The following is a 12129-nucleotide window of genomic DNA, read 5'->3' on the forward strand; positions in this document are numbered from 1 at the left end:
CATGAGCAGTAATCAAGTAGCCAGGAATAATAAGGCTGTGATGGGTCATGTTCTCCTTTAATTGCTGCTGGAGCAGCTTGTGGCTCTAGAGACCTTTTTTACCCAGTGGAAAAAAAATATCATTATACCTATAAATATACATTTAGGTATAGCTGAAATGCTCTCCAGTGCTGCTCCTCTTACACTTGTGTTGCTAGTAGAGGTGAGGATCCACTGGGAAGGTCAAGGTAAGGCAAGAGCCCCTGCTAGGCAACGGCCCGATCCTGCAGGGATGGGCACCAAGAGCACTGCTGAGCTGTTCAGGCTGCTGGGGAAGCTGCTGCTGTGGTGACGTGAGGTTTGGGCAAGTGTTTTGGGGCATCCTTGTCCTGCTTTTGCCCAGGAGGACGGCGTGGAGCTCTTGCAAATCCCTGCATGTGAACCTCACTGTTACCTCCTCTGGACATAGGACTGAAGACCTTTCACCAGTTTCAAGGAGACAAGACTCAAAGGTATTTTATGAGGGTGGGTTTCAGCCACACGTGGCTGTGGCAGGGTAAAGAGCTGACTCAGGTGCCGTGTATGTGGTTTGGGGGTTTCTAGCACACGGTGGTCTGCTCACAAGTCCTTGTGTTGCATTATTAATGCTATTTGTCAGGGCTGTGTGTTCATTTTCCCAAATGTGAGCTAGCCCCATGGGCTGTTCAAGGTGTGCTAAGAAATTAAATAGTCTTATTCCTCCCTGCTGGTAGCTTGTTAGCTGTGCAGAACCAGTGCGTCTGTGGTGGGGATGCTGTGTCAACAGGCAAAATACTCACCCAAGTTAATACTCCTCCACTAATGAGAAGTAGCTGAGAGATATTTATTCTCTTCTTCTTCTTCTTCCTTCCTTCTGAGATTTATCTATTTACTTCTATTTTTTTTTTCCAACCACAAAAGGTTGGTGTTTAAATATAACTAGAAAAAACAGCATTTTCCCTCCTTGCTTTTTCTCACCCAGTTTTAGGGTCTTCTGGTGGGGTCTCCTTCACTCAGCGGCAGCATCCCTTGCTTGCCCCACCAGCTCTCCCTCCCTGAGAACAACCACATCGGCACTTCAGCTTTTCTTTCTGCAAACTGGCTGCCCCACAGCCGTGCTGTACGTGTTAAACCTGTGCCTCGCATGGCAGGGAGCAGGGTGTCCCCAGCATCCCGGCTGCTCGGTGGGTGCCCCCAAGTGCCCCACGGCAGCCAGGGTGCCAGGCTGACCTTTCCTCCGTGCACCGCAGGGTTTCTGCCTATCGCTGTTGTGTAGATATCTGATTGCAACCTGTTCCCATGGATACAGGACGTTATAGAAAGGGAAGAGCTGCCTCTTTGCTTTATCTTCATGTAAGGTTTTATATACCTTAGTTTTCTGGATTAAGGTGACCTCAGCGGGCAGTGGTTATAATGGGTAGGTGACGGCTGCAGCGATTACCCCATGTACATTTAATCGCAAACCAGCCACTCAGATGTGAGCCTTGAAAGGAAAGGAGAGGTGGCTGTGGATGGCGTGGGCCTGCCCCTCGCCTGGCCCTCCCCACGGCTGCAGAACGTGCCATTAGCAAAATAGGTGCCATTAGCAAAATAAGTGTCAGGTCACATTGATTTCAGTGACGGGCACTGCGGTGCTGTGTACCCTGATCAGTTTTACCCCGGTGTCCCTACGGGTGATGTATTGAAGGGCCTTTAGCCAGTCAGTCACACTGGCTTGTGCCACAAACAATTCCAGTGGAAAGAGAGATGGATGAAGAGGAGGTGACACCGTCAGCATTGCTGTCCTTAGCCTGGTGCCCATCACCGCAGCAGCTGCAGTCAGGATGTGGCGTCACTGTGCCAGCATCCTTCTTGTTTTTACACTGCTTCATCTTCAAGTCTCTGGCCAATTCAGTCTTCCAGTATACTTTATAGGGAAAAGATTATTTTTTATTATTACTACAACTTGCAACACAGGAAAGCAGTATATCAACCGAAAGGTTAGCCCGCTCCGCTGTGTTGCCCGACTCCTATCCCAAGGGCTGTATTTGAGGAATCCGTTGGCTCTAACTGGATGTTTTCAAGCCCCAAGCAGTCTGTACCATGGTGTTCTGCAGGCTCTGTCCAACATTTTTAATCAAACCATCTCCGAAATCCCCAAGGCCTCACCCTTCTCTCCATGTCCAGTTAAAGGAGAAGTATTCACGCACTAATTGTGATTAATATGCCCTGAGAATACGCAGCACCAGCATTCAAGGTTATTCCCCAATAAGTCATTTTTGTCATCGTCTCCAGATAGATCTTCTGGCTGTGATGAGATGCAGCTGCTTTTAATCTTTAATGTTAGGGCAGCAGGAATTCATTTTTCTAAGAGGCAAGCCACGTGTGGCTGGGGTGCGGAGGTGTTTGATGCCTTGGGCCCATTCAGGCTGGCGGCTGCTTGAGCTGGGGCTGATGCGGCTCCATCTGCTCCAAGGGCTGCGTGAGCCAACGCTGGCTTTGGAACAAAGCCCCTGTTACCCCAGCCAGTCCCAGATACCATCAAGCACCTGTAAATCTGCACATAAACAAAGCCCCAGACCTGAGATGCAGCTCTCCGTTGCTGATCACAAAGTGTATCGACACATGTTGACACCCCTCGGACCCCAGGACTCACATCAGAGCCAAAACAAAGCCCAAGCGAAGTGCTGCTGAACAAGACCTGCCTTTCTAGGCGTGTTTAAAAGCATATGGTGGTGGGCTTCTGGGCTAGAGGAGATGGAAAGCACAAAAGAGGAGATGGTAAAGAGGCATGACTATACATTTCTCTTTTTCCTACAGTGATAACATCTTTAATGAGGTGCGTGTTCATGAAAATATAACCCTGAGGTTCTTGCATCTTCCTGGCATCTTGACACACGCCAGCTTCCCACTGCAACTTCAGGGAGAAAATCTGCAGAGAAAGCTGAAAGGTGTTATTTAATTAATAACAGCTAATTTGAATAAGTACCGAAATGTCACTCAGCTTCTCCGGAGGTGAGCTTGGTGATTTCACCTCCATGGAGAAATGGGACATTTCTGAAGGCAAGGGACACTATTGGTGTCATGCTCACAAGCGAGGAGCAGCAGCGTCTGAAGTCTCAGCATGCTGTCATGTCAGCGCGGGCCAGATCCTGCTCATTTCTTCATATTTAATAAGTAAATCTATGGTATTTAGATTTAGCATAACTGAGGGCTGTGTGCACCTCGATGCTGGTTTAACATCTCCAGCTCAGCTCACCAGAGGCTGCTGCAGTGAGGGGGCAAGCAACACTTCCCGAGGCTGCGTAGTGCCCAGCCAACATCTTACACTGAAATAATGCGGCTGTTAAAGCTGCCTTGCTTCAGTGTTAGACAAGTTCAAATATCTGAGTGAAAGCTCTTATTTACTCTTGAAAAGCAAATTGTGCTTTATTTTAGCAGGAATTACAGGGTCTGCTTCTTGAGAGAGCATCCGCAGCTCCTGCTGTGCTTAACGAACTTCAGAATGACCTGTGTTTGTCCAGGACGATAGGATTATACATTATTTAGTGTTATTATTCATAATTTAGGTAAACAGAGAAGGACTCTCTAGCAGTGCAGAACACGTACATATAAAATCCCCATCAAATTATTTATTTCCATATAAATTATGCACTGTCAAAACTGCTCTACTGATCTGAAGTTTAAAGGCTTCATCATGGAAATGTAACAGCGCCCTATCATTTCAATCAGATAGTGATTATTTACAGAAAAAAGCATCCTAGTAGTTATGGATTTCCTATTGATCTGCTTCAATCTGACTTAGAACAGCTGAAATAAATTAAATAAAAAAACAAACCTGTGGTTGTTTTATCTTCCCATAAGAAGTAGGTCATATCCCCAAATGAGCTGTATTTTATTCATGTATACTTTTTTTTACAATTAAAAATGCAACAAAAAACTATGCTCCTGTCAGCAGAGCTGAGCCCATGAAACTGGGTTAGGGCTGATGCCCAGGCTTCCTCGGGATACAGCCTCGCTGCCGGACAGGCTGGGCAAGGGTCCCAGCCCACCGTGCGGGAGCAGCAAAGCTGGAGAGCAGCGAAAGCCCTTAAAGCTCTCCAGATTGAGCTTCATATAGGAATAATTATGTCTGCTATTTTAAGAAGTTGTTTAATAATGTTAAACCGATGACAGCCTGAGATTATAACACTGCCACCTCCGCACTGCTGGGGGCTTTTTCTTTGCTTTCCCCTCCCCTCTTTCAGCTCTGGTATATTTGCATTTTTTTCAAGCCTGTTACCGTTCTCCAAAGGCTCTTGAGCAAGCTGGGAATTGCTTGGCACGCGGGGAGAAGTGCAACAGCAATGCCATTAGCCCCTCTCCTGGTGTGTACCGAGAGTGTGTTCAGCAGCAATATCCATGTTTTCATCTGGTCCCGTAAAATACTTTGGGGCAAACCAGAGCTGCTTCTGATGGGTACCCACAGGTAGCACCCTGTGCAATGACCCACAGCGTGCGTGGGGCTGCAGCCCACGGGGAAAAACACCTCTGCGGTAAACTGTGGCTTGGCTGTCTCAGTTTCCCTACTTATAAAACAGAAACTATATTCTTGATTGACATCTTGGTACTTTAGGAACTTTGGATGAAATTTGTTGCCCTTAGTATGCATACGGTTAATTAGTAATGGGGGTTTGTGGGGGTTTAATGCTTTGTTTGCACTGGATGGTGATTAGCACTGAGCTCCTCTTTTGCAAGATGCTCCCTGCCCGATGTGGGGCTTCGTTTTACCACTGCAACAGCAACTGGAGCTGCTTATAGAAGCTGTCATAAGAGGGATGTCAGGGCTGTCCTAGGGACCTGCACCTCCAAAAAAATGAGGAGCCTAAACCAGAGACAAGAGGAAAAAAAGAGCTAGAAAGAATGGGGGTTTCTACCATATTTTCCTATTTTTCTGGTACTTTATTTGTAATGAGAGAAAAAAAAAAAAAAATGGGTTTAGGTCCAGGTGGCCTTTATTTGAGAAGGAAGGGGAGAAGGTGATGCCCTGAAGCTCCCCAGAGGGGTGTGCAAGGACGGTTTCACAGCGCCAACCCCAGCCCAAGCTGCACCAAGGCTAAGCTCGGGCAGCACCAATGCTGCAGGCATCATGGGTCAGGGACAGGGGGAAGAAACTCTTCCTCTCCCCTCTTTGACAGGCCTGTCCTTGTTCCCGGTGGTGCCATTCAGCTGGGGTTTTCCTTTGGTTGGTTATGTCTCCTTGTTGTGTTAGGGGTAGACTTGTCCTCCCCACGCACAGCACCCTTTCCCAGCCAGCGAGGGATGCTCCTCCTGCTCCATGCTGGAACAAGAAACAAGAGGTCAGGAAGATTAAACTGCAGTTTAAAGTACCGTGGGGAAAAAAGATCTGTCAACCTGCCCTGTTTGCTGGAGGGTCTTTGGGTTTTTGTTCGGCTGGGTTTTTCAAGATGTCAGGAAAGATGCTTGAAAATAAATTAGGTTTCATTTAGCTCAGAGTAACAATTAAAACTTGGAATGGTCAGGGCCCATTTAGGCAAAACAATTAAAAGATTGGCACATAATGATGTGTACCTTTGTATTTCACTGTCCTAGTCTGGCTGGGAGCCCTTCAGACCGGGACGTTTGAAGGTGAGGCCATTAATCCAACATGTTTGCATCGGCCAGCTCTAACTGTCCTTCATGACCTTCCGGCTGATCCCTAACCTGCAACATTGTGGGCTTCTCCCTGGGGAGCTTTTCTCCATCACCAGCTACTCCAGCCTGTCTCATTTAAAGCAATTTCATTCTGCATCTCCAACCTCATCCCTAGAAATGCGAAGGAGCAGGCGCGTCTCTCTGCTGATAGCGCTTGCGTGTGGAAGGCATCCGCGCATCCCACCCTGGGGGCGATGACTTCCCATCAGTGGGCTAACCCATGGGAAGAGTGGAAGGGTAAGAAACCCCGAAGTATGGTCCCTATTTCATACTCCCTCAGTGACGGAGTTAAAGATTTTCACAATTTACAAGGAAACTGAGGCAAAGCAGCAGCTATTTAAAACATCAGAGAGAAGCTGGGGAGACCATGGGTCACAGCACAGAAGACGTTGGCTACAAGAGGACCCTTCAGTCTACTGGAAAAAGACACTGCTGGGCTGGAGGAGGCTGGAATGGGACAAAATTCAACCAAAACTTGCAGCCATTACAGAGAAGCTCCCGCTCCCAGCTCCGGCCCTGCAGCAGTGCCAGCGTTGAGGCTTGGGCTGCTCACCACGTCCTGGGCACGCAGCGAGGCTCAGCAGCAGGCTTGGGAAAACCAGTGGCTTCTGTGGCAGCCCAGCTGGAGCACTCACCGCATCCAATATTCATGATCCAAATGGATGAAGAAAGCTCCGGCAGCCCACCTCGCCGGCAGGCTGCACCCCTGACAGCCAGCGTCAGACCTGGGCAAGCGCCTGTTGGGAAGGGACTGGAGGGACCTTCGCTATCGAGGCTGGGGGGAGCCCCACAGATTGAAATATTTAAGAGCAGCCAGGACCGTTCCCTTGTAACTACCCCGAGGAGACCAGCCCTGCGCTGGCAGCTCTGCAGCAGCTCCATACGCGCTTGCAGCCACCAGCCTCCCAAGAGCAGCTCAGCAGCTCCGAATGGTGACGGGCAGCACTTGGTGGATCCTTTGCTGTGTGGGCATCAGCTGGGGCTGCGTGACAGCACCCAGCACCCCCAGACTGCTCCCACTGGGGCCTCCCTCCCCTAACACCCCCAGGGATTTCTTGCTCCGGATAGGTTCTGTGCAAGGAGCTACAGTGAAAGTAGCTGAAATAAATAGATAAATATTTATTTATCTGAATATAATATAATAATAGCTGAAATTAAAAAAAAAATAGCTGGAGCTGAGAAAAAAAAAAAGCTGGAAAAAAAAAAAAATGAAACCCATTTCTCCTGCGGTTCCAGGGCACAGGCTCCCTGCCTGCCCCTGCCCGGTGCATCCCACTGCCACGGGCTCCGTGGATAAAGCAGGGTCTCAGCGTGATCCCTGCGCTCCCTGCCCAGGTTGTGCTGGTTTTCAGCACTGAAAATTCCTGACATTTGTTTTTCCTTTGCAAACTGCACCAGGGTACCTGGATGCCAAGTGCCCAACGCAGCATCACTGGTGGGATGAGATGGGAAAGTCACATCCCAGGGCACAGCCCCAGCCTGACCGGGCGCTGCTGCTGGCCTGGCACCCGTGTGAGTAACTTTTGCCACTCCCAGAGTTTGCACTTATTCCAGGCATGGGTTAATAATTTTTATCTCTCTCTCTCTCTCTCTGTGTTTATATATAAAATATATTATATATAAAAATATATTTTTATATATATATAAATAAATAACAGCCACAGGAGAATCCTCACCCGTTCCTCCTTCATGAGAGTCACAACAGATTGCAAAATTAATCATTAATCCCAGAGACAGAAAACCTGAGAACTAGATTTAAACTGTGGGTTTATGAACCTTTTTTTTTTCTTTTTTTAGTTAAAATTTTTACGGAATGAGCAGTTTCCACCCTGAGCTGCCCATCGTTGGGACACTTGACGGGCTGTGTGACAGCAGAGGTGGTACCCCCGCGCCCCCCCGCCTCCAGCGGCAGCAGCCGCAGCCCCGCAGCGCCCCCTCCTGCTCCTGCGGGGAACTGCAGCCCGGGCAGGCTGGGACCGTATCCCAGGAACCGCTTGTCCCATCTCCAGGGATCCAGCAAAGGCTCCCAGTGCCACCGAGCCCCCCGGTTAATGCCTGGGAGCGCAGGCTGCTGAGCAAGCGGCTGGAGCTCCTGGGGAGGCAGGGGTGCTGCTGCCTTCAGAAATTATGTTTCGCCTGCAGAAAATGTTTTTTTCTAATAGTAAAAGTACAGCCCAGACTCCTCAGAGATGTAACCCCGGTAGACTATCAGGATTTTGCCAGAGGCAAAACATTTTTTTAAAAAAAACCCAAGGACTGGGTTAGGCTCAGCTAAAAAATATATATCTATGATATGAACATCACCCACTTGATACCTGCTGCCATAGTGGCACACTGTGCGGCTGGAGCAATTAATACAGGCAAAGACGTGTAAAGTCCTTTGGCCGGTGACAAAAAGTGTTGCTTTGGGACCGAGCAGTGACCAAAGAGGCAGTGACACCATCACCATCCCCTTGCAGTGCTCTGGCCCAGCCGTGGTGCAAGCTCTCGCAGATGTGCTTGCTCTGAGCTACACTAGCCACATTGCTGAATCAGCAGAAAACCTGGGGCACTGGAGGGATGTGAATTTTATTTTTTAGGGAAATTAACACTTTTGCAAGCAGCAAAATAACGACCAGAGCCTGGATGCTGATGAACCTGTGGGCAGATTCTCTGATGTCTGGTAGGGATGCATCAGCATCCTCATCTTCTTTCATCCAGCTATTTGCAGTGACTTGTAGCACTCCGATGGTGTTCCAGCTTGTATCCTACATCACGCTGAAACAGCTCAAAGGTTCAAAAGGTGTGGAGAGAGACTGACAGGTCAACAGTTATGCGAAGTTACAGATATTCAAAAGCCGAGGGCCAGCATTGCGGACTGATCACACAAACCACGTTCTCTTAGGAAGGAAGGGTTTAAAAAAAAAAAAAAAAAAAAAGGCGGCTCAAGTTCTTATGAATTCTTAGCAGACAAGGGAAACGCTGTGAACAGAAATACAATATGAAAGGGCTTTGGGGCAGAATGAAGGATCTCTAAAGTGCCACTTAAGTAGTACTATGATGGGAAAATACACTACGTTCAAGCAGACAAAACCAAATAAGAGTGTGGGCTTGGAAAAAGGAAGCAGAAAGTGCAAAAGCAAAGGAGACACTTAAACCGGCATGGAGCAGCAGGAGGGAATGGGGGCAGCACCCACTCCTGTGCTGGTGGTGGTAGAAAGGAGGAATCGAGAACTTTCTGCAAAACAGCAGCAAAAACACAGCAGCAAACAACCAGGTTAAAGTTTTCCTGCAAGCCTGAGAACCCGCTGCATGGGTGGTCCCACCAACTTCAGCATGTCTTCCCACTCCTCCTGCCCCACGCACCGGGGAGGGCATCTTGGAGCTGAATAATTGATTTTGTTCTGTATTTTTCACTTGTCAGTGGCTCTGAGTACGGGCTCTGGCAGGAAACCCTGGGTGACGCGCCGACTGCAGGTGTCAGGCTCCAGTTGCCAGATGCTGTCACATGCGATTACTGAAGGCTTTGGTGTACCTGGACTTTCTGCTCTGTAGGGATGCTGCTTTTATGACATTCAAGAAAAAGCTAGCACAGTCCTGCCTTTGCTTAGACATTCAGGGTACTCAATGTTTACACTGTTAGATAGGGGAAAGCATAATGGGAACAAATACCCCAGAGGAGAGCGAGCCTGCCATGGGGAATATCCTGCCGTTCTCTGGGTCCATAGCTCCAGGACAGGAGCTTTATCATATAATAATGGAACAGTTTTTATTCTGGCAAAAGAGATCTGTCAATAAACGCCTCTTTGGTGCAATTTCTGGCAGCTGGACTTTGATTTGCATGGCCTCTGCAACTACCTCGGGGATACAGCTACACATAACGCATGGATTTTTGCTGATAAGAATTGAATGCCTCAGTGTGGACAGACTTGACCTTGGTAAATACTGCCCTAATAAAAGCTGCCTTGCATCAGCCAGGCTGCAACACTGGGCAGCTAAAGGTGGGCTGCTCCCGCTTAAACACGGACAGACTGGGGCAGGGGGATCAAGGGAAATGACCCGACCACCTTACCTGACAAAGGCTGGAGGAGGGGAGATGGAACAGAAAATGTCCATCATTGTGCAAGGACAGATCAGTGCATCCCCCCACATCCAACAGCAGCTCGCTGAGGACAAGAGCATGGCAGGAGGAGAGAGCTCAAAAAATTCCTTATAAACTAAGGATGTGCCAAGACCAAGAACTCCCCTGAGCTTTCCTGTTATTATTTTGAGAACGAATGAAAAAATTTTTATTATTATTATTATTAAAAGAGCCCATCTCGGGAAACTGAAGACCTCCTCAATATCTGTTTGCATTATTAAAAAGAATGAATCATTAAATGCACCTTGAGATGCAGTCATAGCTATCAGGATAAATCAATCCCCAGGAAAGAGAAGCATCAGCTGAGGGTCATATTTGCAACTCCCCTCCAGAGCAATGCCAAGGTGTGCCAGAGGGCACCGGGCTCCCTGGATATGAATCTCCCCACGCAGCCCTTAGCGGGTTTCCGTACAGAAACAATCAGCCATGGAGGAGCGCGGGGCTGGGGCTGGGCTCTCGCTTCGGAACGGTGCTAAAGGAAAAAACCAAGCACCAACTCCCAGCAACAAGATACATTAGCGTGACAGATGGCTTGCAGAAAAAGAAAAACTATCTCGGGTTTGGAGATTTGTGCTGACTGCACCACAGAAAGGAACTATTCCAATTAGCATTTGTACAGAGTAATTGAGGACTACTGAGAGTATCAACCCAATTTGCCGCCATTGTCGAGCAGTCATTGTTCTTGATTATTTTTCTCAATTATCCATTCAGTCACAAGTCTGGGGACAGAGAAAATGCCACTTTGGTGGTTTTTTTCTTCCTGTGCCTTCCCAGGAGCCACACAGAGCTGTGCCGAGACGCTTTCTGGGCTGCAGCTCGCATCCCATCAGCAAAGGTGACGCGGCATTCCTGGGTACCCAAGGTTATTCCTGCCTGGTTAAGCAAGTCCATCACAAAGCAAACACAGTGATTCATCAATATGGCTAAAGGCAACTGAGTTTTCAGCCATATGGCCATGTGCAGCTGTCATTTTGCATTGCTGCAATGCAAAACCAGCCTGTGCTTTCCCTGGAAGGAAATTCCTATCACCATCAAATGTACCTGGGGGAAATGCCTCTCAGCACGTGTGCTGGAAGCCAAGGCCCTGGCACCCATCATTTATCTGTCTCCTTCTGTTTGTAAATTAGCCTTGAAATGCAAGTGCTTTTGCTGCTTACCATGTTTGTGTGCTGTGGCTGTGCCCCAGGCTCCGGCACAGGGGTGCAGGAGCCAGCCATCAGCCCCTAACTCCAAAAACTCCTCTCCCTTGTCCCTGCCTACCAGCCCCGCCCAAAGAAAAACGGGAAAATGCTCTTCCATGGACGTTATATCCTTCCAGGAACAGAAGGTGGCAGACGAGTTTGCTCCGAGTGCCTGGCAGAAGTAGCTGTGATATTACTAAGTTTTAAAGCACTTAATTTCTGGGTGCACAGCATGCACCCACGGCAGCGGGTGACGAGCTCTCGGGTGTACGGGTGCTTGGCACAGCCTCTGTTACGGCACTGCTGGCGAAACACCCTACCCGCCAGGGTGCTAACCTTGGAAACGGGCCCGGGATTGCTCAGCTCAGAGGGTTTCTATTGTAAAATCAAGATACCTGCTATTTGTTAGCTTTTAGTGTTTAAACTACAGGCAGAGCAATAAACTGGGAAAACTGGGACATCATAAAGCCTTTCAGTTTAAGACATTTTTCTCAGTAATTGCTTTTTTTTTTGTAAGGTGCTCATGTAGCCAGCACCTAACACACATCTGAGAACGGAGTGATGGAGCTAACCCTGACATGGTCCACGCAAGAGGCAGTACCCCAATGCATCCAGTGCAGCAGAAGGAAACTGCTGCATTTTTTTTCCTCTTGTTTGCAATGCGTCTGTGCAGGACAGTAATCTTGCCCGGTGCAGAAAAAGAGAAGACACCACTTGCCTGTGGCTGGCTTTGCTCCATGTGCCGAGGGCTGGCACCCCAGTGGGTCTCATTAGTGAGAAAGGGCAAAGCAAAGGCGCGAGGCGGGTGCGTCAGTCTGCCGCGACCCCCCCAGCCCCCTTCAAAGCTCCTCCACATGGGGGGCTGGCAGCCTCCCCTCCTGGGCCCCCCTGGGCTGCTGCCTGCCCACCATGGGCAGCTGGATTTGCTTTCAGGCTCCAGAGGGTTCTGGCCCCTTTAATGATTGCTGGCAGGTGGGAAGCAGTGGGGCTATAAAGGGTCTGCAGTGCTCCCTGTGAGGAGGTTCTGCTCTGGCTGGTAGAGTTGCAGCAGCCTGGCTGGCTGAGGGCAGTAGCTCAGGTAAGGGTCCTCCTCCCTGCTCTAGCATTGCTGCTTTTTGACTGAAGTTTATCTCAGGAGCCTCTGCAGGCATCAGCAGA

Source organism: Falco rusticolus, chromosome 1 (genome assembly GCF_015220075.1).
Source record: "Falco rusticolus isolate bFalRus1 chromosome 1, bFalRus1.pri, whole genome shotgun sequence".
NCBI lineage: Eukaryota > Metazoa > Chordata > Aves > Falconiformes > Falconidae > Falco > Falco rusticolus.